This window comes from Carassius carassius, chromosome 7, assembly GCF_963082965.1.
Source record: "Carassius carassius chromosome 7, fCarCar2.1, whole genome shotgun sequence".
Lineage (NCBI taxonomy): Eukaryota > Metazoa > Chordata > Actinopteri > Cypriniformes > Cyprinidae > Carassius > Carassius carassius.
The window spans coordinates 21818902-21844793 of NC_081761.1; the positions used below are offsets into that span (position 1 = coordinate 21818902).

General features: G+C 41.6%; 1 long non-coding RNA gene across 1 annotated transcript in view; it reads left to right on the forward strand.

The window, feature by feature from the left end:
* Positions 1-25892, forward strand: part of LOC132143723 (uncharacterized) — a 303135-nt gene that overhangs the window by 252282 nt on the left and 24961 nt on the right. The window lies entirely within an intron of this gene.

Below are 25892 nucleotides of genomic sequence, written 5' to 3' on the forward strand. Positions count from 1 at the left end.
TTGTAGTTTTATTCCAGAACATAAGTTTATTTGCCTTTATGGTGTACACATAATAACAGGAAATTAACTTTAAAAGATTAAGTAAATATGTTAACAAAATAATGATAACCAAACAATGATCAAGCAAATCAAGTATCTGAAAAGTAATGTGTTGTAAATGTGAAGTAAGAGACTTCATTTTATTAATATGCAGTTTGTGTATTGGTCAAAGACATTCACTCTGACACGTGCAGAAAAAAATACAGCAGAGGGCGCAGCAGGACATAAATATGACCAAAAGTTTCTAAAACATTTTCTGGATGATATAGGACAAGGGGTCTTCAATATGATGATCCCCATGTGAAGGACCCCCTTTCAAAAAAAATAAATAAATAAAGGCAGCTGTCATATATATTTCCATGCATTCAGATTCATTTATAATGTATGAGAAAATGTGTCATGCTGTAAATACAGTACAACATGTTGTTTGTAAAATTAAATAATTAGCTCTTATATTTTTCACATTTAATTTGGACTAAAGCCAACTGAAATTATAAAAAATATTATCTGGAAAATATTATGTGAAATATTAAACCCTAGATAAAAATAATTGAGGACAATACAATAAAATTTTCAGTTTTGCTTTTTCACTGGTGATAAGAAAACAGAAATGAAACTGGTTATTTTCTGCCAGGACATTATCCATTTTTCTATGGATTTGAAAAAATATATATATAACGTAGATGTAACGTAGATAAACCTGAAGCTAAACATATACAGTACATTAGTAGTTAGAAAAGTAAAATCTCGTAAATCAGTTTTTATTTATGGTTTTAAAGGGGTCATCTGAAGCCCATTTTCCACAAGTTGATATGATTCTATAGGGTCTTAATGAAAAGTCTGTAACATACTTTGGTAAAAATTTCTCAATGGTAGTGTAAAATAACACAATTTTTAGCCTGTCAAAAACAGCTCTACACACGCAAGACATTTCAGGGCGTGTTCCTTTAAATGCTAATGAGCTCTGCTCACCCCCGTGCCTCTCTTCTGTGGGGTGAGAACGTCTCAGGTTACAAATGTAACCATGGTTCCCTAAGTAGGGAACGAGACACTGCGTCCTCTAGAGGTCACTATGAGGAAAACCTCGTCGTGACCCGTGTCTGAAGCATACATTGAAAAAACACCAACTTGTTGGCCGGCTACAGCCTCTGACGTCACTACCGGCGCAACTATAAACAAGCACTGGGAGAACACGTCATTCACTTCTTCGTCTGAAGCTTGCGTCTGAAGCATGGCAGGGAGCTAGAGGACGCAGTGTCTCGTTTCCTACTCAGGGAACCATGGTTACATTCGTAACCTGAGACGTTCCTTTTGAAGGAAACTTCGAACTGTGTCCTCTAGGGGTCGCTATGGGGAACAGTATACCCATACCACCATGCAGAGGGAAGTGCAGGCCAGAATCATGGTGAGCACTAAGTACCAACTCTACCATTTCCACGGGAGTTGCCCCTGGGACGTTTAGACGGCAAAGCCTTCACTGTATATGATTCTGGAAAGAATGCAGAATACTAGTGTGGGAACTTAGACTTCACGTGCACACTTACCATAGCATGGATTTTTAAATACTAAGGAGGGGATCTCGTGGCACTCTGATAGAGCAGCTCATAGATGGAAAAACAGTATGATTGAGAGTCATCAACTCGATCTATTGAAACAATACTGGAGCACTCTGGGGAAAACAGAGAACTCATTCTCATATGAGAGGAGAACTCCGAGCTCAGAGTAGCACGCTCATAGGCGACCCTTTTTGGGAAAAGGGGGGCACTGCTAAACTACCACGAGAATCACCCAAGTAGCCCCTCATGTTGAGGGAAGTGATGCTTGAGGTGTATAAACAAATACACACGGGCTGAATGGAGCCCAAGGAACCAAGGTCTAATCATCTCAAGAAAGGGAACGAGGTGGAGCGTGTAACCCTTACCGTACAGGATTTCAGAAAGTGCACAGAGTCTTGCGTGTACACTTACCATTTACATGGATTTTAGAAAGGGTGCAAAGTGTTCATGTGCACACTGACCACCATGTGGTTTTGAGAAAGTACACAAAGCTTAGCGTGTGTACCTAAAGGTTCCTAAGCATCGCAGAGGTACTGAATCGCACGGGAGAGGCAAGCTCAATTTTACAAACCACAGGTGAGGGGAGCATCACCTGAGGCAGCAAATACAAGAAGACTTCTGAAACTGCCACCTCCACTTCCCGCTAGAAGCTACAGCACCACTAAGCAGCCAGGAGACCCCTCAGTGCTGTGCCAGGCCAGATGATCAAGGAGGCTCCTGCAGAAGCCTATGATTTTAGCCACCTAATACCGGAACATCAACCCAGATGGCTGGTGCTGGCGAGTGTTTAGTAAACACTGTAATTGAGCACTGCAAAGGAAACTCACAGAGTTTATAAGTAGATACATAACCACCAGTAATTTAATACACATAATTATATACAGAGAGGGTTACATTCTCACCCACCATTCTGCGCTGGAGCCCCGCTCAAGGGGTGCTCCCTTTTAGTTCGGACTATGAGTAAGGTGGTTGCTATGAACATAAAATCAACAAAAAACAATATAGCTCCACCATAGGAGACTGTTATGTGAGAGGTTTCCACCTAACCTCGATCAGGTGGAGAGCTGGTGGTAAAGGGGAATTAGGAAGGGAAGGATAAAAGCAGAAGTTAAAAATCCCAGAAGGGAACGAGTAGATTCCTTGGTATCACTCTGATTCGTACGAGAACACTGCCTCGTCTGGATCACATCCCTTAGCTTTGCTCATTTCCTCATGACCCACAATTCCTCTTACCCCTGCCCGCAGGTGGGGGAGGAGCACGAGTCGCAACACTAGCCTTCTATGTCTGTCTTTGATCCTCAACAGGCCAGGACCTCAGGCCAGGACCCCTATGTTGTTCGGGCTTGGAACTGGACCTTCGTGGAACGAAGGATCTGAAAGCAGCAGAGCGCGCCTTTGTCTCTCTGAACTTCTCGATCACTGTCTTAATGGAAATACCGATATGTTCAGAAGGCGAAACCTGACAATCGAGAAGAAAGCCTTTTCCTTCTTCCCAATGTCTGCCAGTTTCATCCACAGATGTCTCTCTGCTGCCACCATGGCCGCCATAGTCCCGCCCATGGTGGAGGCGGCCTGCTTGGTAGCATGGAGAGAGGTCCGTGGTGCGGCGCAGCTACCTGATCAGGAGAAAGGCCCTTGCCTCCATCCAGGTATCTTAGCAGATCAGCCTTGAAGCACCACCATCATGTGTAACAAATCCAAAGCCTGACCTACTGCTGTGTATGCCTTGCCATTTAAGCCAGATGAATTTCTGAAGGGGCTTTGATGGCAAGGAGGGAGCTTAAGAGAGGATGTCTCCCATGCAGAAAGAATTTTTTTTTACTGTGAATTTGTTTAAAACTACCTGGTCTCATGGCAAAAACGTAAGTTACCTGGTGGCACTTTTTCACGAGACGTGGAATACGTACCAATAAGTACGTTACATCACTGCAGTTTTCAAAATAAATGAACACTAGAGGCACTGAAACTTAGACACCTTTTATTCCTTTTCACACGATTTACAGAGTTTTGATTAATAACGCATAATTTTTGCATAATGACCTACTTAAAGAATAAAATGTTATGTTATGACTTCAAAATGCTGGAAGATTTGAAAACATATGCTTTCGAATGTTAGCATTGCACATATCCAGCTTCATATCTATGAGTTTTCATAGACAGTAGGTTTGTTCGGAAGCTCATGCAGTATGGAGACGGACATCAGAGATAAGGAGCTTTGATTGGAATCCCGTGTAAAAACAGTTCAACAAAACAGTTCGAATCTGCATATTAGGAAGTTCAAATTGCATGGTTGTATCAACAAATATGTTTTTATATCACTTTTTGCATTGGTTAACATTCGGGTTTAGAGGTGGTTTAGAGCTGGGTTTGGTGTAGCACAGGGTTATTTAAATCTTGTCCTGGAGGGCCAATGTGCTGCAGAGTTTAGCTCCAACCTTGATCAAACTCACCTACCTGTGATTTTCTAATGATCATGACGACACTGATTAGCATGGTCAGGTGTGTTTGATCAGGGTTGGAGCTAAACTGTACAGCGCATTGGCCCTCCAGGCCAAGATTCGAAAAACCCTGGTGTAGCGCATATTTTCAACATGATAGAGCCTTAACTTTTAGCAACAGTCCCCGGTTATTTTGATTCTGAACTGCGGCAATATGTACCTGAAGCAACGTAATAAAAACACAGCAATTCGTACTAGGGCTGCACGATTAATCGCATGTGATTGACAGTAAATGTCCATCACCTGCTTTCAAATGGATCGGCACTTAATAGACAGAGCCGTAGTTCACTGACAAGCTACGCAATATCGCGTTCATAATCGCATGCGATTCATCGGCTTTACTAACGAGACTCTCATGACAATCGCATGCGATTAATCATGCAGCCCTAATTTGTACCAATATCAACGTAATAGAAACGTGCCAGGGTTCACGTGCTGAACCCGTGTTTTAGCGCCACTCAGTGGACATTCCTCTTTGAAACTGCAGTGAAACGTGCAGTAAGGTACGTAAAAACATTGTTGTAGAAAAGTACCCATGTATTTATATAAGATCGGGTTGGTTTAAAAACATACACACAACTCAGTCTTCTTATAGGACCTCAGATGACAGTAATGGTAAAAGTTGTCCCCCTGTGGCATCACTGTGAGAGTGGTGTGGAGTATCCAATCACATGGCCTGCTGGACTTTGAGTGACAGAGCGGCAGATACAGAGAGTGTTTGATCGATTGACACTCCTCTCGGTTCCACCAGAGACATGCAAGCACACACTGCCACTGACAGATTGTGTTGAGTGTCCACTGAGGCCTTATCACTTACATCAGTCCATCCACCCTACTAAACATACACACGCACACACACCATCTCCCCAAATCCCCCACCCATCCACTGTCAAGAGTACCAGCACATACCGGTCAGATGCTTTCAACACTCGAAAAACTTGCCATGGAATTCCAGCTCTGTCTTATCTCTCCTGTATGGTACAGCATGTTTTTCATACCTGTCTAAGCTTCCTGTGACTCCAGACATTTCATCCACAGGAAACCCTGGAGAGCCAAGTCTTATTTTTCATACAGTTAGGTATTTTTGCTGGGAAAAAAAAAATCTGATTACTGCACTCAGAATATGTTCTGTTATTTAAGGATTATGCTGTTTCTCTGATAAAGTCAAATGATTATCAGTATTATTATTATACAGTGATTTATATTAGAATTAATACAAATTTATACCAATTGTATAAACATAAATCTTTATATTTGTCACATGAATCAATATAATTCTACAATTATTATTATGATTATTACTTCTTAATCTGTATATCACTGTTATTGTATTTTTAGTGAACCATATTAACAGTGTTTCTCTGTGCGCGTGTGTGTGTATATGCAAGCATTCTTAGGTGATTAACACATCGACAGTCTCAAACTGGTGCTACAGAGCAACTGTGTATGCATACAGATAATGGAGATGATGGACGCCTGAAGAGGGACGAAATGCCCCTGGAATGTGGCAGTCTCATGTTCTAATGTGTCACTCAGAATGTTCTTGAAAGCATTCCAGACTATTATGACCCGACCCAGCAAAAACCAATGTAAATGTAAATGGTGTACATACTGTGGAGGCTGCAGGGTTATGTGCCATTCAGAAATTAATTTGTGAATTACTATTAAATTCTAATTACATGTAAATGGTGTACATACTGTGGAGGCTGCAGGGTTATGTGCCATTCAGAAATTAATTTGTGAATTACTATTAAATTCTAAGCAATTCTTGGATTAAAAAATAAATGTGTAACTGCAATTTGAATTGGATTGGAAGGAAGTAGATTTATAATTTAAAATCTTCAGGTTTAAAGGTTTGTTGGCCTTAAAGTGAAAATGAAAATTATCTCATCATTTACTCATCCTCACGTCATCCCAAGTGTATAGACCAACTGTATAACTTTCTTTGTTCAAATAAACAGATATTTTTAGAAAAATGAAACCATCTTTCTGATTCCATACAGTGTGAGTGGATGAAACCCTCAAAGTTGGCGCTTAAAAAAATGAGAAACAAAACTATTGATTCACTAGAAGGTATTGATTCATTAGCTGGGCTCATATGGACTACTGTTATGTTCATCTGCGTGTTTTTTGCAGTGTCAGCTTTGAAGGACCCATGCACTTACATTATATGGATAGACAAAGCGCTGTTTATTTATTCACTCTTAGTAAAGAGTAAAGATGATTTTTGATCAAGGCATGGTCCTTGCCAATTCAAAATACAAGTCAATTTGTGTATGACCTTTAGGAGATTCATAGTTTTATAGACATTACAAGTGTGGTCTGAAGAATTTAAAGGATGGAGTGAAGTTGGGGTCAGAGGAACAGTTCAGTATTTGTCATCCTCTAACAATCTTGTGGGTGTCCCCCACCCAGAGAGGGTCACAGTGCAAGATGGGGTCACATTTAACCCTCTTGCCACACACACACACTCTCTCTCTCTCACACACACACACACACACACACTCATGTACAGTTTCACCTCTGTGACAGACAGATGATTAGTTCTCCAGGCTGGCTGTGGGAGAGAGGAGTCCTGTTTCCATGATGCAATAGCTGACTTTTACAGTGACTTTTACAATTGTAGAGAGACTGGTGCACCATGGGATATCTGGAGGACTAGGGATGCCAGCAAACTAATGTCATACCAAATACCAACCAAAACCACCAGGTAAGATTTATCATGTCAGATCTCTGCGTATTTCACCCTACAAACATTTCTGTCTGTCTTTAAAAAGAGTGGCTATATATATAAAAATCTCTTTTTCTGAACAATAAAGAATGTTTTCTTCATCTATAAAAGCATAGACTACGAATGAACCATGGCATTCCAAGTATTACTAATGCTAGACTATCAAGGAGTATTTTAGATTTTTTTTTTTTTTAGATGTTTAGTTTTCATGGACACTCTAATATGACGAGGGACCCCCTTTCTAAAATATAAAGGCAGCCTTTATATTCTCAAGCCATTTATATATAAAATCAAATTGTTCTAAATAGAAGCACTTGTAAAATATTATGTGGAAAATAGTCATTGTCTGTTGAGTTGACATCTATTTTCTTCAAAGTACCATTAAAAGAAGTTGAAAATTGGTATGCATCTTCTTTGGTGTATTTGATGGACACATTCATACATTTTTGTATGTGTACCACTTGTTGGGAAAATCAATCAAAACTGTGGTGCTATTTTTGCTACAAACCTGCTGATAGAATGAAAATGATTTCCTTGCTTTAAGCCCTAACAAACACTTTTTCGAACTCCTATATAAGCCACTTGATAGATCTTCACCAGACTTTGCACATAAGCTCTCAACAATGCTGGCAAAATGATATCAAAAGGATGTTGATATATCAAACTGTTTAGCACTCTCAACGTCCACTTTCTGGCAGAATTAAGCTCCAATCTTGATCAAACTCACCTACCTGTAACTTTCTAGTGATCCTGAAGACCTTGAAGTAGCTTGTTCAGGTTTTATTAGGTTTGGAACTAAACTCTGCAGTAAAGTGGACCTCAAGGACCACTGGAGTTGAGAATCCCAAATTTAGCAAATAAATGTTTATTTATTTATTTGGCATGGGCCATTATAACTAATGTCTAGCTATATATTGTGTGCACAAAGTGAAACTTCTGTCAAACGTGCTTAGTTTCATGAATTTCTGATTCTCAGAGGGATAACAGTACATTCTAAACTGTCAGCCAAATCACATGGGAAGATGCAGGGTATAATATTAATGATGGATATAATAAACCCTTTAAACCTCTAGAAAATCTTTTTACGTTTCCTGTCAGTTTTTATCAGTATGAATGATAAATAAATGCTTAAAACCAGTTATGATGCACTGGTAATATAGTTTTACATTATTACCAAGAAATTAAAAAGAAACTTTAAAAGCATTTAATATTATGGTAAGAATATATATAACCTCACTTTGTAGCACCTGCAGCCGGAAAATAATTTGTACATTTAAATGATTATATATTATAACATTAAAATTATGATTATATGATTAAAATCCTTCAGACTAAAATAGCATGCAAGCATAACTCATCAATCAGCTTCGGCTTGTTGACATGTGACATCCTATGATGTGCAACTGTAAGTGTAAATGTATAATGTGAGTCCACATTATTTTTTGAGCACATAAATTTTCCTTTAGAAGTCAGTTTTTTTTTATTTTGACACTATTGTGTTGCTGTAACCGGTTTCATCAAACCCTGCCAGTTTTCAAGACCTGACTTAGGTTCAAGACTGAGGTTTAGAAGATACATTTCAATTGGATTGCTTTTATTATTCATGTTCCTAAATTTCACTGTTTTACAATTATTATTAGTGGTTGTATAATATTAACAGTAATTCTTATTTATTTATTTAAATAGGAATTAAACTTGTGGATATAGACCCTATTTTGAAAACCTTTGTTTTTTTTTAATTTGAGGACAGTAAGGTTCATGCACTGAGGGTGAGGTAAAGGTTGAAGAGACAGAGGCTGCAGCAGGCTAAACCTCAGCATGGTAAAATAATTAGGCCTGGCTTTGATGGGGACTAAACAAACATTACCGCTCTCAACGCTGCCCTTTTTCCCCTCTCCTCCTCTCCGCGATGAGTTCCCTCTGAAACGCTGGCCAGCCGACTCCCTTTCTGCTTTCTCGCTTTGTTTGGCATGCAAGTAAACACTCACACACACACACACACACACACACACACATACATACATACATACATGTTCTTTCTCTCTCTCTTGCTCTTTTGCACTGTAAAATCTCCGGAGATCTGTTGCAACTTTCCTGGAGAAGCAGGTGAGTAAGAACGCATATTTTGCAGCTTCTCTGATCTGTGTTTCAAATTTGGAATTGGCATATGAGATAAAAAGTCAACACTGGATTGCCAGCAAAATAAAACGTACAGGGTTAAAAACCTTTATCATTTCTGATTGCTGCAGTTGAATTTGATCTAATGGGTACCTTAAACCCTCAAGCAAATGTTCTGGGTGTTGTAAACATTACATACAGTCTTTTAGTCTTCAGTTGAATTAGCATTCAGCTATCACTGAGTGTTCATGATCCATTGGAACACAAGCCTACAGAGGTCAGTAGAGCTCTGATCCAAATTTCCTATCAATCACCATATGTCTCTCACCACTAAGAGTATTCTGAATTTTAAAGTCCAAATATAAGGGTCAAAAGCGAACCATTTCATCTTTGGCTTTTCCATCTTTTTTGGGGGGATGAAAGATGATACAGCAGGTAGTGACAGGGTAGCAGTGACCCTCTCCAGAGCGAATTCCATTGTGGGAGGTTACACCCCCATGTAGCTCCTAGGAAGATTTTGGCCCTCTCTCTCCCCCTAACTTTGGATGGATAACAGTTTAGAGAATCCAGGACCTTTTTATACATTTATATTCAGATCATATATATATATATATATATATATATATATATTCCAGGTTTAAGCAAATGGGTTTCCACCGTCATACCCAAACTAAAGAAAGCTCTTTCTGGAGGGGTTTTCAAAGAAGTTCAAAGCTTGGAAACATAATCGCAGTAGAGAGTCAGATCGATGATGCACCTGGGACAAAAATGTTTAGGATTTAAAAAATCATTTCTATCTCATCTTTCAGAGGCCTAAAGCTGTTTTAGGTACAGAGGGAGAGAGAGCGAAAAAGGTTGGAAAAGCAAAGATGGGAGGAGATGAAGAGCAAAAAGTTAAAGGGAGAGGACAAGTGAAATAAGACAGAGGGATAGAAAAGGGGGGATGTGAAGAGAGAAATGGAGAGGAGAGAGCTGGAGAAAGAAGGAAAGAGCAGGAACGAGGCAGAAAAGGAGAGTCCCTGAGGTCCAGTGAATTTCCTCTCTTTCTTCTCGTCCCTTTTTCAAGCCTCTTTCCCTCCCAGGTCTACACAGCTGTATGGACACCAGGGGCCACTTTTCTGCACCCAGATGAAAAAGAGAAAGACTCAAAGCAAACTTGCAGGTAGGCCTGCAAAAGTAATCGCTCTCTCCAGCCCAGAACAGAAAAACAGAAGAAAGGGGGAGCATGAGGCACAAAAGTGTGTGTTTGCTTTAGTGTGTTAGGTGCGTGCATAAGGGAGACCACATGCACGCCCAATACCAGGAATGATATCTGCTTTTATTGACTTTGTTAAACCATTCTCAATGCTACTTCCTATGTGTTTACAAGACAGTAAATCAGATCTCATTCAGAGGAACGGAGCGCCCATGTCAAGGGAAAAATCCCTTGATGGAAAGGAGAGTAAAAGCTGAGGACAGGAGCATCCTCAACTTGAACTATCAACTACCCTGGCCTGACTAAAAGATGCTGCCAACACCTCCCAGTGAGTTTTGGCTTAGTAACAGGTGTATATTAAGATAATGATCGGCTGACTGTACATTATCTGGTTTAGCACACAGCTAATCATCAATTACATAAACATGATGAAAAAAAACATAGACTTGAGATTAAAAGATTTAATGCTTTTATATTATTTTTAAAAGTTATGCAAAAAAAAATATTACAAGGCCAACATTGTGACAGTATTACAGTATGTCTAATGTTAAAGGAATAGTTCTCTTTTAAAAATATATATATATTGCTTAGTGAAAATGTGAAATGGTCATCTTGTCTGAATCAAGAGAGAAATATGCACAGACCAAGCACAAAATATGTTGGTGGATTTTGATGTGAGAGGACAACAGGGGATTGACTTTTTCACTAGAGGAAGTGCCTAAGGCTGAGTAATCTTTCAGCAAATTTTCATTTTTGTGTGATTTATTCCTTTAACTGAAGTTCTCCAATGCCATCTTTAATAGAATCTTTAAATGAGAAGGAAGAAAACAGTTTTTTGCATTTTTTTATTTATGAAACCAGAGTGAGTGTCACGTGAGCAGTGTTGGGGAGTAACTAGTTACATGTAACGGCGTTACGTAATTTAATTACAAAATAAATGTAACAGTAATCAGTTACAGTTACTAAGAAAAAATGAGTAATTAAATTACAGTTACTTATGAAAATTGTAGCGATTACAAAGAGGATTACATTTGAATATTTACACACATCCACATACAGCTTATTTCTTTCCCAAATTGCACTAAGACATATGGCCCATAATCTCCGAGACGCGGAAAACACACATTCGTAGAATCCAGTCATAAAAATGGAATTCAGCCTATAACGCGGACGCAATATGACACATTTTGGACGAATAAATCCAAAGTAGGTCAGTACACTTGAATCAAAACCCGATATGGACTGATGTCTGTGAATATTAAGCCGCAAAAAGACTGAAAATGAATCCTGCACGTTCTGCGTGTCTGTGGAAATCAGGCGCTGACTGGACATCGGGAGAACCGGGACTATTCCCGGTGGCCTGGCAGACGATTTGGACTTCTACTTTAATATTGTTATTGTATAATTGCAGGCCGAATATACTAAAGCGATTATTTCCGAATCCGCCATTCGATAATTAAATCTCTAATAAATCATGAATCGGTTAGTCGTGACTGGCAATGGTTGGGCTCGCGCGCTCTCTGCACCTCCGCCGAACGGTTTGGATCAGACTCCGAGTAATCAATGCGAGAGAGAGAGACCGGAGTGAACTGTGTAAGCGCACAGCTGGAGCAGAGAAGCGACTCTTCTGTTCAGGGTTTCAGGTGCAGGTCAGTTTCATCTGTAAATATGCTAATGTAGTTTTGTCTATTGTAATGTTACAGTTGTAAGTTAGCAGACAAATCATCATATTTTATCATAGGTTTAGGGGGAGCTAGTGCATACAAAAACACAACCCTTAGGAAAATTAATGTAGCCTATGGTATGGCACTAACCGTGGTTTAACTATGGAATTTGTAGTAAAAATAAATTCAAGTGGTAATTCATTTGCCAAAAAACTAGATTGCACTTACAAAACATGGTAAAAGTCAAATAAAAATCTTCAGTATTAAAGTCATGAGAGAGATGGATGGATAATGGAAGTGAAGGTGCTGTTCAGGAGAGAACTCTTAATTACGTTGCAAGTCCCCCAACCTAAGGATTCACATTTTTTCATGTCAGGTCCAAAAAAAAATAGGGTTGTCCATGTTTCAGAATGGGTTGTGGGTGTATGAGTGTGAGATTTCCCAGCCTATTTTTTTCCCAGTCCGCCCCTCATGGAAATCACTTCATGAGCAGGGCCGGCCCGCGGCATAGGCGGTATAGGCAAATGCTAAGGGCGCCACTCATCCATAGGGGCGCCAGAATGAGTGAACGATTGAATTTCTTTTTTTTTTTTTTTTTTATTTAAAAACCATTAATTCGAAATACTACCAAATAAATCAAAAAAAAAAAAAAATTGTCCGGCTCTTCAATCTTCCCCCGCCCATCGAGTACTTGAAGTGCGTCAGAAACAGAGCGCGCGCACGATCAGTTGTTGGTAATTTTTTGTGTAGCGTGCCCGACGCCGCTTCCAATGTAGACAGCACTGCTTTTGTTAACACACAGCTCGTAGAAACGGGCCTGGCAGCTCGCGCCAGTTCTAGACACGGTGAAAGTTTCCTGATTGTGACGGAAGGCCGAATTTACATGACACATTATAAATGAGCATAGATACAGTGCCAAAGAGAAGAGGATAAAGACTGAGGTAAATGTAGTGAATGAACAATTTATTGCATAGGAGTAAGATACTATAATTTTATGGCAGTTATTTTTACCTTAAACTTAATGTTAGCAGTTGTTCTGAGTCATGAGTCCCTAGACTGTGATTTTGTACAATCATGTCAGTTTTAAGACGCATTTTTTATTATCACTTTTTTTATTAATGTTTTACTCTACAGTTGTGCAGTTTTGGGGGGATACAGTACAGGCCAAAAGTTTGGAAACATTACTATTTTTAATGTTTTTGAAAGAAGTTTCTTCTGTTCATCAAGCCTGCATTTATTTGATCAAAAATACAGAAAAAAATGTAATATTGTGATATATTATTACAATTTAAAATAATTTGTTTTCAATTTATTATACTTTAAATTATAATTTATCTCTGTGATGCAAAGCTGAATTTTCAGCATCATTACTCCATTCTTCAGTGTCACATGTGACATCCGGTCTATCACATGATCCTTTAGAAATCATTCTAATATGATGATTTATTATGAGTGTTGGAAACAGTTCTGCTGTAATGTGTGTGTGTGTGTGTGTGTGTGTGTGTGTGTATATATATATATCTATATATATATATGCTAAATCATGAACACAATGACAGGGTGAAATGGGCTGTGATGCATGGGGCGCCTGGTAAAATCTTGCCTAGGGCAGCAAATTGGTCAGGGCCGGCCCTGCTCATGAGCATTTTTTACTTATTTTGAGAAACTATCATCATATCATATACAAATAGACAGCAGTGTTTCAAAAAGACACCAATGTTTCAGGAGTTTAGTACACAAAATAGGACACATGCTTATTAGATAACCTTATTTGAGTTGATGTATATGCTTTTATTTTTTATTAACTTTTTCCCCAAACCATTGTTAGATGCAGTTAGATGCCTGTAGTTATGCAAAGATTTGGTTTCAAAAACAGTATATATAAACTGTTTCTTTTGATTTTAAATCTGCTTTGACCTTCAGATCAATCTCTAAGTAAAAGGCAGTACTAAAGTCTGATTGTGTGGTGGATGTGTTCAAATGTGATCATCTTAATTCAGGTGATGAAGGATGGTGAAAGTCTGACAGTATTGAGCTCTAAACTTGCATGGTGTAAAATGGTTGAAGATGATTAACAGTTGCAAATTAACATTCATTAGAAGTTTATAAAAGTAATCAAAATGTACTCAAAAGTAATTAGTTACATTACTTTATTAAAGTAATTAAAAAAGTTACACTACTATTACATTTTAAATAGGGTAACTTGTAATCTGTAACCTATTACATTTCCAAAGTAACCTTCCCAACACTGCACGTGAGAGACATGAAAGTAACGATGGTTACCCAGAGCGCTGTGGTATGCAGCATTGCACTGGATGACAGTGACTGCTGGGTGGCTTGATCGACCAATCAGAATCAAGTTTTCCAGTAAATTGAGTTTTTGTAATAACAAATGTTAACATCGACATGAAACCTAAACTGCAGTTATGCTTTCTTTATTGCAATATAAATCTGAGTGAAATACCTTCTTAAATGAGAAGTGAAGTAGAGTGAGAGTAAAAGACTGAAAAAATTAGATTTTTGAATCCCAAAACCTGTATTTTAGCAATTCTGGTTTCATGATTCTGAATTCAATGGGTTCCCTTTCGATACTAAACTCATAATGCATCGTAAGCCATTTAGGCTAAAATGCTACGGGAAAAGTAATTTCCTCAGATTTTGGAAGTCTTTTTCAGTCATGCAGTAAAACTGCACGACCATTGATTCGTGGAGTTCAATAGAAACGAGCCTATAGCAAACCCGCCAAAAGGGGCGGGGCATGGGACTATATAAGCAGCCGTCTCACCAAGGGCAGACTGATTCATTCTCATTCAGCGACGACAGATATCTCTTCGCTGGATCCGAGACCTAAAGCAGCCGAGATCACCGCTGACTAGCTCGCCGCTCTGCACAGCAGATCAGCCACTTCTCCCTGCTCTCTGCCCTATAGCAGCTCGCTGCTCCCAAGCAGCACGCCACTTCGAGGAGTCAGCCTGTGAGGAAGAAACAGCGGGCCAGAGGATCCCAGTGCTCGGATGGCATCAAGCTCGCGTTGGCTCAAGGCCCGCGTGCATCGGTCTCTCCTTAGAGAGAGTTTTCGCATCCACTTCTTTCAGCTAGACAAGCACCCTTCTGCTAACGTGAACGACCTGATCTCATTTGGTGGGTCCGAAGATGAGCTGCTAGATGACAGCATGTCAATAGCGGCCTCAGATTCCGAGGATTGGACTCAGGACCCCGCCCCCTTGCTGTCTACCCAGCCAGTCGACACCAGGAATTCTGTGGACACCGAACTGATCCGTGTTCCGTCTAACACTGTCGAGGAGCCCTCACGCAGCCATCTAGATGAGTGGTTCCTGCCGTGATGCCGCCAGGTCCCTCCCCAGAGGGCTGCACCCTTCTTCCCAGAGGTCCAAGAGGAGCTCACTAAGTCATGGTGCACCCCTTACTCTGCCCGCCTCAGAACATCTGCCTCTCATGCTCTCACTGTGGTCAACGGCACGGGGCAGAAGGGCTATGAGAAGATTCCTCCAGTCGACAAAGCCATGGCCATAGACCTGTGCCCACCTGACGCCATTGGATGGAAGTCTAAGGTGATCCTCCCGTCCAAGCCATGCTGGACAACTTCGGCTCTCGCGGGATGAGCATACGCCTCAGTCGGACAGGCTGCTTTAGCACTGCACTCCATGGCGGTGCTTCAGGTGTACCAGGCCAAGCTCCTCCATACCATGTACGAAGTGGAGCTCAACCTGGCCACATTTAAGGAGTTGCGCAGCACTTCGGACCTGGCCCTGCGTGCTACTAAGGCCAACGCTCAGTCTATCAGCGTTCGATGGCCAGTTTGGTGGTGTTGGAACGCCACCTCTGGCTGAATCTGACTGAGATCAAGGATGCGGATAAAACCGTCTTCCTTGACTCGCCTCTCTCCCCCACTGGTCTCTTCGGCCCCGCTGTGGATGGGTTTGCTGAGCACTTCACTACTGCACAAAAGTCGTCTCAGTCTATGCGACACTTTTTGCCCAAGTGCTCATCTTCGTCTGCCTCAAGTCGCCCCAAGCCGGCTCCCAATCAGCAGCCAGGTAAAAATATGCTGCCAGAAAACCAGCTCACACTATGGCCTGAGCCCCGACAGCACTCGCGCTCTGCTAAGTGATGCCCCCTTCTGAAGCAGCAGGGACCCCTGGGTCCAGCACTATCTTGAGGCTCAGATGTCAGCCAGATGCACCAGTCAGGTACGATATGGCACCCCATACCCGAGCTTTGGGCTCTTCATGTATGGCCACTCGATGGGAGTCGGTAGACCTCCCAGAGAACGTCATGAATACCATATTTCAGCCTAAAGCCCTTCGAACCGCTACAGACTGCCGACTTACATTCTCTGTCACTGAAAACCACTCTGCTAGTGGCGCTAGCATCGGTGAAGTGAGTAGGAGACTTACAGGCTCTCTCCGTGAGCCCCTCTTGTCTTGAGTTTGGACCTGGTGACTCCAAGGTCGTCCTGAAGCCAAGGCACAGGTATGTCCCGAAGGTTCTCTCCAATCTATACAGAGACTAGATTGTTGCTCTCTCCGCACTTCCTCCTTCTCAGGATGATCAGGAGTTGTACTTACTCTGCCGCGTCAGGGCCTTAAGAGCCCGGCTTCGCCGTCCACATTTGTCAGGTTCTACAACCTGGATATTGAAATGCAGGTCCTGTCAGCATAAGCCCACTGTCATGGCCGGTTTTTGTTTGTTATTTAGCCCTATGCCCTGCCCCTTTCACGAACCAATGGTTTTGCAGTTTCACTGCTTGATTGAAAAAGGCTTCAGAAATCGGAGAAAAGGACTTTTACCATAGTGTATTAACCTAAACGACTTACGACGGCAGTACTCATTCCGTATCTAAGGGAAATACCAAGGTTACGTCAGTAACCGAGTACGTTTTCTGAATGGGTTTTTGGTTAAATGCTCAAAATAAAGTCTGTGGTGAATATAAACTTATATACATAAACTTAATATATTTTCAAACTGTATTCTGTGGCACAATACATCACTAATACCTTACTTGTGATTTTTTAAAGGCTTTTACTTGTCTTGAAAAATGTGGTTGATAAGTGGTTAAATAGGACTACAGAGCTTGTCGGAGACAATAAACGTTCACACTAAACAGATAAACTCATCTTCCCACTAGTCACTTTAACAATGTTAATAATCGTGCTCTTGAAAAACTAATCTTACTCAAACTATATTTTTAGATAAAGACTGACAGAGTTAAAGTAGTTTGTTTATAGCATTTTTTAAAAGCTTTTTAATTCTGGCAATTGTGTTTAGGCTTCAAAATTCTGAAAAGTTATCATGATGAACAAAACGTGTAACAAACATAAACGTTTATTGGTCACAGAACTTAGATTTGCTTGTGCTAAAACCATTAACACATGTTTGCTATCCAGGCAGCAGCAGTACAATCACAGCTGAATCCAGCATTTAGAACAGTCTCTGACAGCATGTATCATCCACAAGGGTATATAGTGATTGGTATTACTGGATGGCACCTGTGATCTACTGCCAACTTTGTTTCCACTTTCAGGCACATTCCGTTTTATTTTCCTCCATGGTGTCTACCTTTCCACCACTCTCCCTGTCTCACAGTCATGTGTATTTTTGTGCTTGGCGTCAACTGGAGTGAATAATACTTTACTTAATGGAGTGGGCTCATATTAGCTGTTTCAGACATTTACTCATTCCCTTCTTCCTCTAAGAATAACTAGAGATCCCTGTGCCAGAGTTCTTGTTTCACCCTGTCTCTCACTTTTATTTTCCTGCGGCTATTTAGAAGGACAGGGACAATGTTTGGAAGAGCATCAACCACTCAGTGACCAGACGTCAGATGGCAGACCAGGACCAGAACTGGTGTAGCCCTCCCGCCGGGTAGAATCTTATTGCTCACAAGTTAGAAATCTATCTAAGGGATCTTGAATTTACCCACTACCCCGGTAAAGGCACATTCTCTTCAGTCACAGTACAACTATAACCCAGATTGTCAGATTTATGTTTCTTTTTTTCTGAAAATAATAAATTAATAAACCACTACTTTGTTTCCCTTTAGATAAAAAAACTTATTAACAAATAAATTCTTTCCACAGGAAATCACACAAAATTATGGCAGATCAATAAACATGTATTTATTCTTCTCCGGAACTCTTTTTTTTCCCCCTTTTTGTTTCTCTTTGAATTTCCAAATAATTCAATTTACAGAGTCACAACAATGAATCAACATATCCTCAAAAAGAATAAAATAAAATGTCAATGCAATAATCAAAATTTACCCAGCTGGGATTTTCAGTATACAGATGGTGCGCTAGTTGGAGCTCTTTGATGCAAAACCAGAGTACTCACGAATTAGGACAACAAGAATTCCAGTTGTAGAATAGGAACCTCAAATCCTTACTCCTCGCCGAGATGATAACCAGCATTCATGATGACACATCCCACGATGGCGCCTGAGTGGATTTCCATGAACTCCTCCCTCCTCGAACTGGTTAGATGCAGCCGCGAAAATCAATATAGATCTCCCGATTTCGACGATGTGTGATCCTCGGGCTAGATTTCCTTCTCATGCGAAACAGAAAAAAACACATTCTCTCGCCGAACTCTTTCGAAATCTTTGTTTTTCGTGCTGCAAACTGACTCGTGACACTTTCACAGTTCACACCAATCTCTCGTGCAAATGTTCATCACCAAATGGCATTTAAAAAAAAATGTCCGTGAACATTGATTTCTCTCAGCCGAACTGCAGCTCATCCGCCACAGAGAGAGAAGGAAGGTCAACCAAAAAAAAACCCTGAGTTTTCTCTCTCAACCCCTGCACCGCAAACTTTCTCAGAGGTCAAAGTACACAGTTCTCATCGTCAGACTAACACTCTCAGAAAACACAATTAAATGAAACCATTTATGATTTGTTTTCATTTACACACACATATGAACATGAGAGAGAAAAAAACTAGAGTCAATCAACACTTTGTTTGCGTATGAATACCATTTCAAGCCCAAAACAAATAAATAAATTATCTGATTTATAAACAAAATAAATGACAGGTATACATTTAGGAAACCCAAAACATTTTTCCTAGGTCTCTACATTCTCCCCCCACCAAAAATCGTTAGGTCCTCATAACGAGGGAAAACTGAGAATTACACAATTGACATGTCAATATCTTAGCTCTTTTCACAAATTTAGACACATACACTTTTCAAACGAATGAGCAGAATAATATGACAATAGACTCATGTCTAATAAACAAATCACTCAAATTAGTGTCTAGCTCTTAAGTCAACTGAATAGGTACTTAACCTTCTTGCAGGCACATTCATCCACAAAAAGACACTAGAACAGTATCTAACAGGACCTACAGCTTTAGTTTGAGCAATGACTGGCTCAAATTTTGGCTCCCCAAGAGTATCATAGGTAAACCTCTTAGGCATAGTTCTCTCTCTTTGAGACCTCCTCTCCTTTTCAATTTCCTCAGCAGAGATACCTTGATTTATATCACTCTCATTCACATTTGAAAGGTCACTTTTAACATCACCAATGTCTGACAATTGGCTCACACTTTGCAAGTTGTCAGGATCACTTTCTGGTAGCAGTCTTGAAACAGACTCTACAGATTCATCGGTCTCAACTCTCTGAGAAACCTCAACTTGGGCTCCAGATTGCTCAACATTCTCAGAAACAATCTGTTTAACAGTCTCTGAAGCAGCATTATCAAAAACCTCTGCATTATTCTGAGAAGTGTCTCTTCTTCTATGAGTCAAAGGATGATTTTCAGGTATGTGATACCACACTCCATACATTTCATCCTCACTGTCTGAACTCAAGTCAGGATTCTGATCACCTCTGCCTTCTTTTTCTTGTCTTACAGGTGCATTCTCACCTTCCTCTTCCAGACTCTGTGTCTGTCCAGCATTCTTCCTTTTTATCAGAACTCTCTTTCTGGGTTCAGGGACACTGTCAGGAACTTGTCTCTGTCTCATATCTTGTCCAATAGGAAGAATGTGATTCCTATGCAGAATCTTGACAGGTCCAGTTCCACTCTCTGGCTTAAGACGAAACACAGGTAAGTGAGGCATCTGACTCTGGACAATGTAGGGCTCAGTACTCCATTTGTCTGCCAGCTTGTGCTTTCCTTCCAATCCAAGATTCCTGATCAGTACTCTATCTCCAGGAACAAGGTAAGAGTAATGCAGCTTCTGATCATATCTTCTCTTATTTCCTGCATTCTTCTTTCCCGCTTTCTCCTCCGCCAGCTCGTACCCAGACCTCAACTCTTGCTGCATGGTTTTGACGTAACGTTGGTAAGACTTAGTGGAAGTACCACCACTAGACACACCAAAACTGAGGTCTATGGGCAATCTGGCTTCCCTTCCGAACATAAGGAAGTAAGGCAAGTATCCTGTGGTTTCATTCAGACTGCTGTTGTACACGTGTACAAGATGTCCAATGTGACGGCTCCACTGGGGTTTCTGCTTCGGATCCAGGGTTCCCAACATATCCAACAGGGTCCGGTTAAACCATTCGGGTTGAGGATCACCTTGTGGATGGTATGGCGTTGTACGGGATTTCTCCACTCCCAACAGGTCAAACAACTCCTGAATGAGCCTGCTCTCGAAATCCCGTCCCTGGTCCGAGTGCATCCATCTAGGCAGTCCGTAATGAATAAAATACTTCTCCCACAATACTTTTGCAACTGTGGACGCCTTCTGGTCCATAGTTGGAAATGCTTGCGCATACCTTGTGTAGTGGTCAGTGATGACTAAGACATTGCCAATGTTCTTGGAGTCTGGCTCAATAGACAAAAAATCCATACACACAAGATCCAAAGGTCCCTCACTGGATAAATGTGACAATGGCGCAACTCTCTTTGGCAGGGTCTTCCTCTGGACACATCTGGCACATGTTTGGCAGTACTTCTCCACCTCCATCTTCATTCGTGGCCAGTAAAATCTCTCTCTTACCAAGGCATAAGTCTTGTCAAACCCCAGGTGTCCAGAATCATCATGAAGTGACCGGAGAACTACATCATGGAACTGCCGGGGCAAGCACAATTGCTTACGATGGGGTTTGCCTGGGGCTTGAGTGCATTGAAACATCACTCCATTCTCAATTACTAATCTTTCCCACTCTCTCATTATCAAGGGAAGGTCCTTGTGAGATTCCCTGTTGACCCTGGACAAATCTCCTCCTTTAAGAGCCTTCCATATCTCTCCAAGACAAGGATCCTCCTGCTGAGCCCGTGACAGATCTGCAGAACTCAGTTTTGGAATCATAGAAGTATCCAGAGTGGCTAAATTACAGTAAGCTTTGGGGACTGATTTAACAGATCCTCCCAATGACATGACAATCCTACTGGCAGTTGCGAAGCAGATTGACATGTCTTGCACTGGCAGCTTACACAGGGATCTCACTCCAGAGGATGATATATTAGTCCACTCCTGGTCGTTCACTTCCCTATGAGGATGACGAGACAAAGCATCGGCATCAATATTTTGTCTCCCAGGCCTGTACTTGAGACTGAAGTCGTAGGCAGAAAGAGCCGCCAACCACCTATGTCCCACAGCATCCAGTTTGGCTGTGGTCAGAACGTAAGTTAGCGGATTGTTGTCCGTCTGCACTTCAAACTTTGCTCCGTACAGGTAATCATGTAGCTTGTCAACAACAGGCCACTTTAATGCCAAGAACTCAAGTTTGTGGACTGGATAGTTTCTTTCAGAAGGCGTAAAGCTTCTACTGACAAAGGCTACAGGCCTCAACCCCTGTCCTTGGTCCTGATACAGCACCCCGCCCAACCCTTCACAGCAGGCATCAAAATGTAAGATGTACGGAAGCTGAGAATTAGCAAAGACCAATACAGGAGCCTGGGTAAGTCTCAGCTTCAACTCATTGAAAGCAGCTTCACAAGCATCAGTTTATCTACTTCCAAATGGATCCGAGGCTTTTTATACGACTCTGTCTGGGTTGTCTCCAGCCTTGATTTTCTTCAAACTCTTGTTAGGAAGACACCCTTGCAGTAACTGGTTGAGTGGGTAAGATATTTTAGAGTAGTCTTTTACGAATCTTCTGTAGTACCCACAGAAACCCAAGAAAGAACGTAACTCTGTCACGTTCCGGGGTCTGGGCCAAGACTTGACAGCTTCAATTTTGGAGGGATCAGTCGAGACACCGTCTTGAGACACGATGTGACCCACATAGCTGACAGAAGTCTGACAAAAGGTGCACTTGTCCAGGGACAACTTTAACCCTTCACCTTGCAAGCGGTCCAACACCTTAAGCAGTCTCTCCTCATGCTCCTCCATAGTCCGTCCAAAGATAATGAGGTCGTCCAAATAGACCAACACTTCCAACAGGTTCATGTCTCCCACCGTCTTTTCCATCACTCGCTGGAAAGTCGAGGGAGCTCCACATATCCCTTGTGGCATTCGCTGGAATTGGTAAAACCCCACTGGGCAATTGAAAGCTGTCTTTTCTTGGTCCTCTTCACTCAGGGGAATCTGGTAGTATCCACTCCTAAGGTCCAATACGCTGAACCACTGACTCCCATTCAAGCAGGCCAGAGCATCTTCAATGCGTGGAACGGTGTATTGGTCAGAGATTGTGTGACGATTCAACGTTCTGTAGTCCACACACATCCTTATCTGCCCATTCTTTTCCCGGACTATGACGATGATGAAGCATAGGGGCTTCTGGAGTCTGCAATAATTCCAGCCTCTTTCAGCTTCCCCAAGTGCTGTCTAACATCCTCGATGTCAGCTGGTGCAAGCCGCCGTGACCTCTCACGAAAAGGCTTATCCTCTGTCAGTCTAATGTGGTGTTGGGTACTCTTTGAACATCCCACATCAAATTCGTCACAGAAGAAGACATCTTTTCTCTCCAACATCTTTTTGGCCAGCCGCTGTTTCCATTCTTCAGAGACTGGTGTATCGCCAAAATGAAACGAATCCTTGGTCAGTTGGATTTGACCACTACTCTCCCTGGGCTTAGAGACGGTAGGCACAACATCAACCGGAAACACATGGGCGATAGGCATTCCTCTCTTAATCGTCACTGGGCAAGAAGACATTTCTAATAGTGACTCCAATTCTTTTTGAATGTACAGCAGTAGCAGACTGCACCTCAGCTCTCACTAGAAGATCCTCGGGAAAACAGGACTCCTCAGGCTGATCCACTAACAGGGGTTTAGCAGATGTTGTGGTTGGGTATTTCAGGATTCCAGAAACCCTCACACTCTCTCCTGTAGTCAACTTCAACGGCTTAAGGCGGGGAAACCGGACGGTCCCTCTACAATCGTCAACACCACATTTACTAACAGCAATGACCTGTTCATAGCCAGTTCGGATCTCAGGATGAACAGTCAGGGTATGAAGGAAATCACTTCCCATCTTTGTCTCACAATTTCTACCAGCTTCTTTACCACAGCCGTGTTTGTTCCCACCAGAATGTTGACATCTCCTTTCATGATGGTATCGGGACAGACCAACACTAGTGCATCTATGGATTCTGCCACTCCTGCAACAGATCCAGGAAACTCCAGCTTTAAAGACAAACAGCCATCATAGGGGTATCTCTGCGAGCTCAATCCCCATTTCTCCAAATTTTAAATTGGTGTCAGTGGCAGATGCTTCAAGTGTTTCTCATAAAAGGATCTGTACAGCAGCGTTACCTGCGATCCACTATCCAGCAAAGCCTTAATATAGATACCTTCCACCTGGGTGGGAAGGACAGAGCTAGGTCCAACTAACCCGCTCAGAAGATCTACTTGCTTAACTCTTGCTCTATTGCACTTTGTGGAATGTGTCTTCCCCGGAGCGTCAGGCCGTTCCTCTACTGAGCCCCGGAGGCGTTTCCCGATGGCTGCTTCATTTTAATGAGCCGCTGGTTTACTCTCCTGAGATTCTCTTTGTTGGTGCAATCACGTTTCAGATGCCCATCTTCTCCACATCTGTAACAGATGTTAGCCTTGTTCACTGGTCTGGTTGGTGTTTTGCTCTCTGCAACCGCAGCTAGACTGTGAGTAACGGAATGATCATAGGTCACTGGTTCCTTCGCCATAGCTGACAAGTCCCTCTTCAGCATTTCTAATTCTGAATTGGCCAGATTGGTGTTACTGGATGATTAATTCTTTGCAGGGGGTACCCCAGCCACAGCTACATTTGCATACACTGAGCTCCTTTGCTTCAACATACCCTCTTCTTCTCGCACCTCTTTCATTAACTCATTGAAGGAAGGAGGAGCACACAGCTTATGGGTCATCCTCAAACGCATTGCCACCGGGTCACTTGAAAGAGCACCTCTAACTATTTGCTGCATTCGAAGACGATTCATTGCAGGGAACTCAATGCCTCTCTTCCTCAGCATACTGTGTAGCATCCTATCCAACCTCATTATGTAGGCTGAGAGCTTCTCTCCCTCACTCTGGTAAGTGCTCCGAAATTTTAACATCGAGTCTGCAGCATCCTCAGTGGTGACAAACGCTGACTCTAGCGCACTCATGTAATCACTGAAAGTAGCAGATGGGTTACCAGTCTTCTTGAATCTTACAATGTCTGCTGCAGGACCTCTGAGACACTCTACTAGTCTCTGCTTCTTGACATTGTCTGAACACTGCCACTCTTCCAGAATGTGAGTAGTCTGCTCCACCCAGACCTCATACTCATCCTCTCCATGAGGAGTGGGAATGAACTCAGAGAGGGGACGCAGCTTTCTATATCCCACTCTCTCCTCAGCCGAAGCCACATGACATGTTTGGACAAGGGAGTTTATCGCATCAACAAGCTAAGTGTCAAGCACAGGTGTAGAGGAAGCCACACTTGGAATAGCTCAGATAGCGACTTTCCCTCAGCATGCAGAAAAGACATCAGTTTTGTCTGAAACTTGTCTTCCTTTCTGTGTTTAGGTGCTTCAGCTGCGACAGGTACAACCTGCGTGTACCAAGTACCCACTTCAGATCCTCCCAGCTCCGCCGGTATAGACATCTCAGAAACCTTGCTGACTGTCTCAATCAGAAGAAACTGCCGTCGTTTAGTCTTATCAAAGAGGCGATCAATCACTTCGCATTTCCTCATTCCCAGAGCAGCATCCAGCACTTCATAAACTACTCTGTCCTCACAATCTGCAGGTACGTTGCTCAGAATGATAACTCTATCCAGCTCTAAACCTTTCTCACTGCACCAATCAATAATCTCAATAACCTCAATTTTGTTCACTTGTGTCATCAACAATATGTGCTCAGAAAAACAGGTTATAACTGGTAAGCGTCAAAGCTCCATTCACAGAAATCTTAGAGAAACACAATATACAAAGCACACACACAAAAAATAAAAAATAAATAAATAAATATATACAATTTTTTCTTTCTCAGAATCAGAACACAAGATGAATAATCTGACTTAGATCCCGGACGAGCCCCCACAAAATGTAGCCTTCCCCCCGGGTAGAATCTTATGGCTCACAAGTTAGAAGTCTATCTAGGGGATCTTGAATTTACCCACTACCCCGGTAAAGGCACATTCTCTTCAGTCACAGTACAACTATAACCCAGATTGTCAGATTTATGTTTCTGAAAATAATAAATGAATAAACCACTACTGTGTTTCCCTTTAGATAAAAAAAACGTATTAACAAATCAATTCTTTCCACAGGAAATCACACTAAATTATGGCAGATCAATAAACATGTATTTATTCTTCTCCGGAACTCTTTTTTTTCCCCCCTTTTTGTTTCTCTTTGAATTCCCAAATAATTCAATTTACAGAGTCACAACAATGAATCAACATATCCTCAAAAAGAATAAAATAAAATGTCAATGCAATAATCAAAATTTACCCAGCTGGGATTTTCAGTATACAGATGGCGCGCTAGTTGGAGCTCTTTGATGCAAAACCAGAGTACTCACGAATCAGGAGAACAAGAATTCCAGTTGTAGAATAGGAACCTCAAATCCTTACTCCTCGCCGAGATGATAACCAGCATCCATGATGACACATCCCACGACGACGCCTGAGTGGTTTTCTCTCTCAACCCCTGCACCTCGAACTTTCTCAGAGGTCAAAGTACACAGTTCTCATCGTCAGACTGACGCT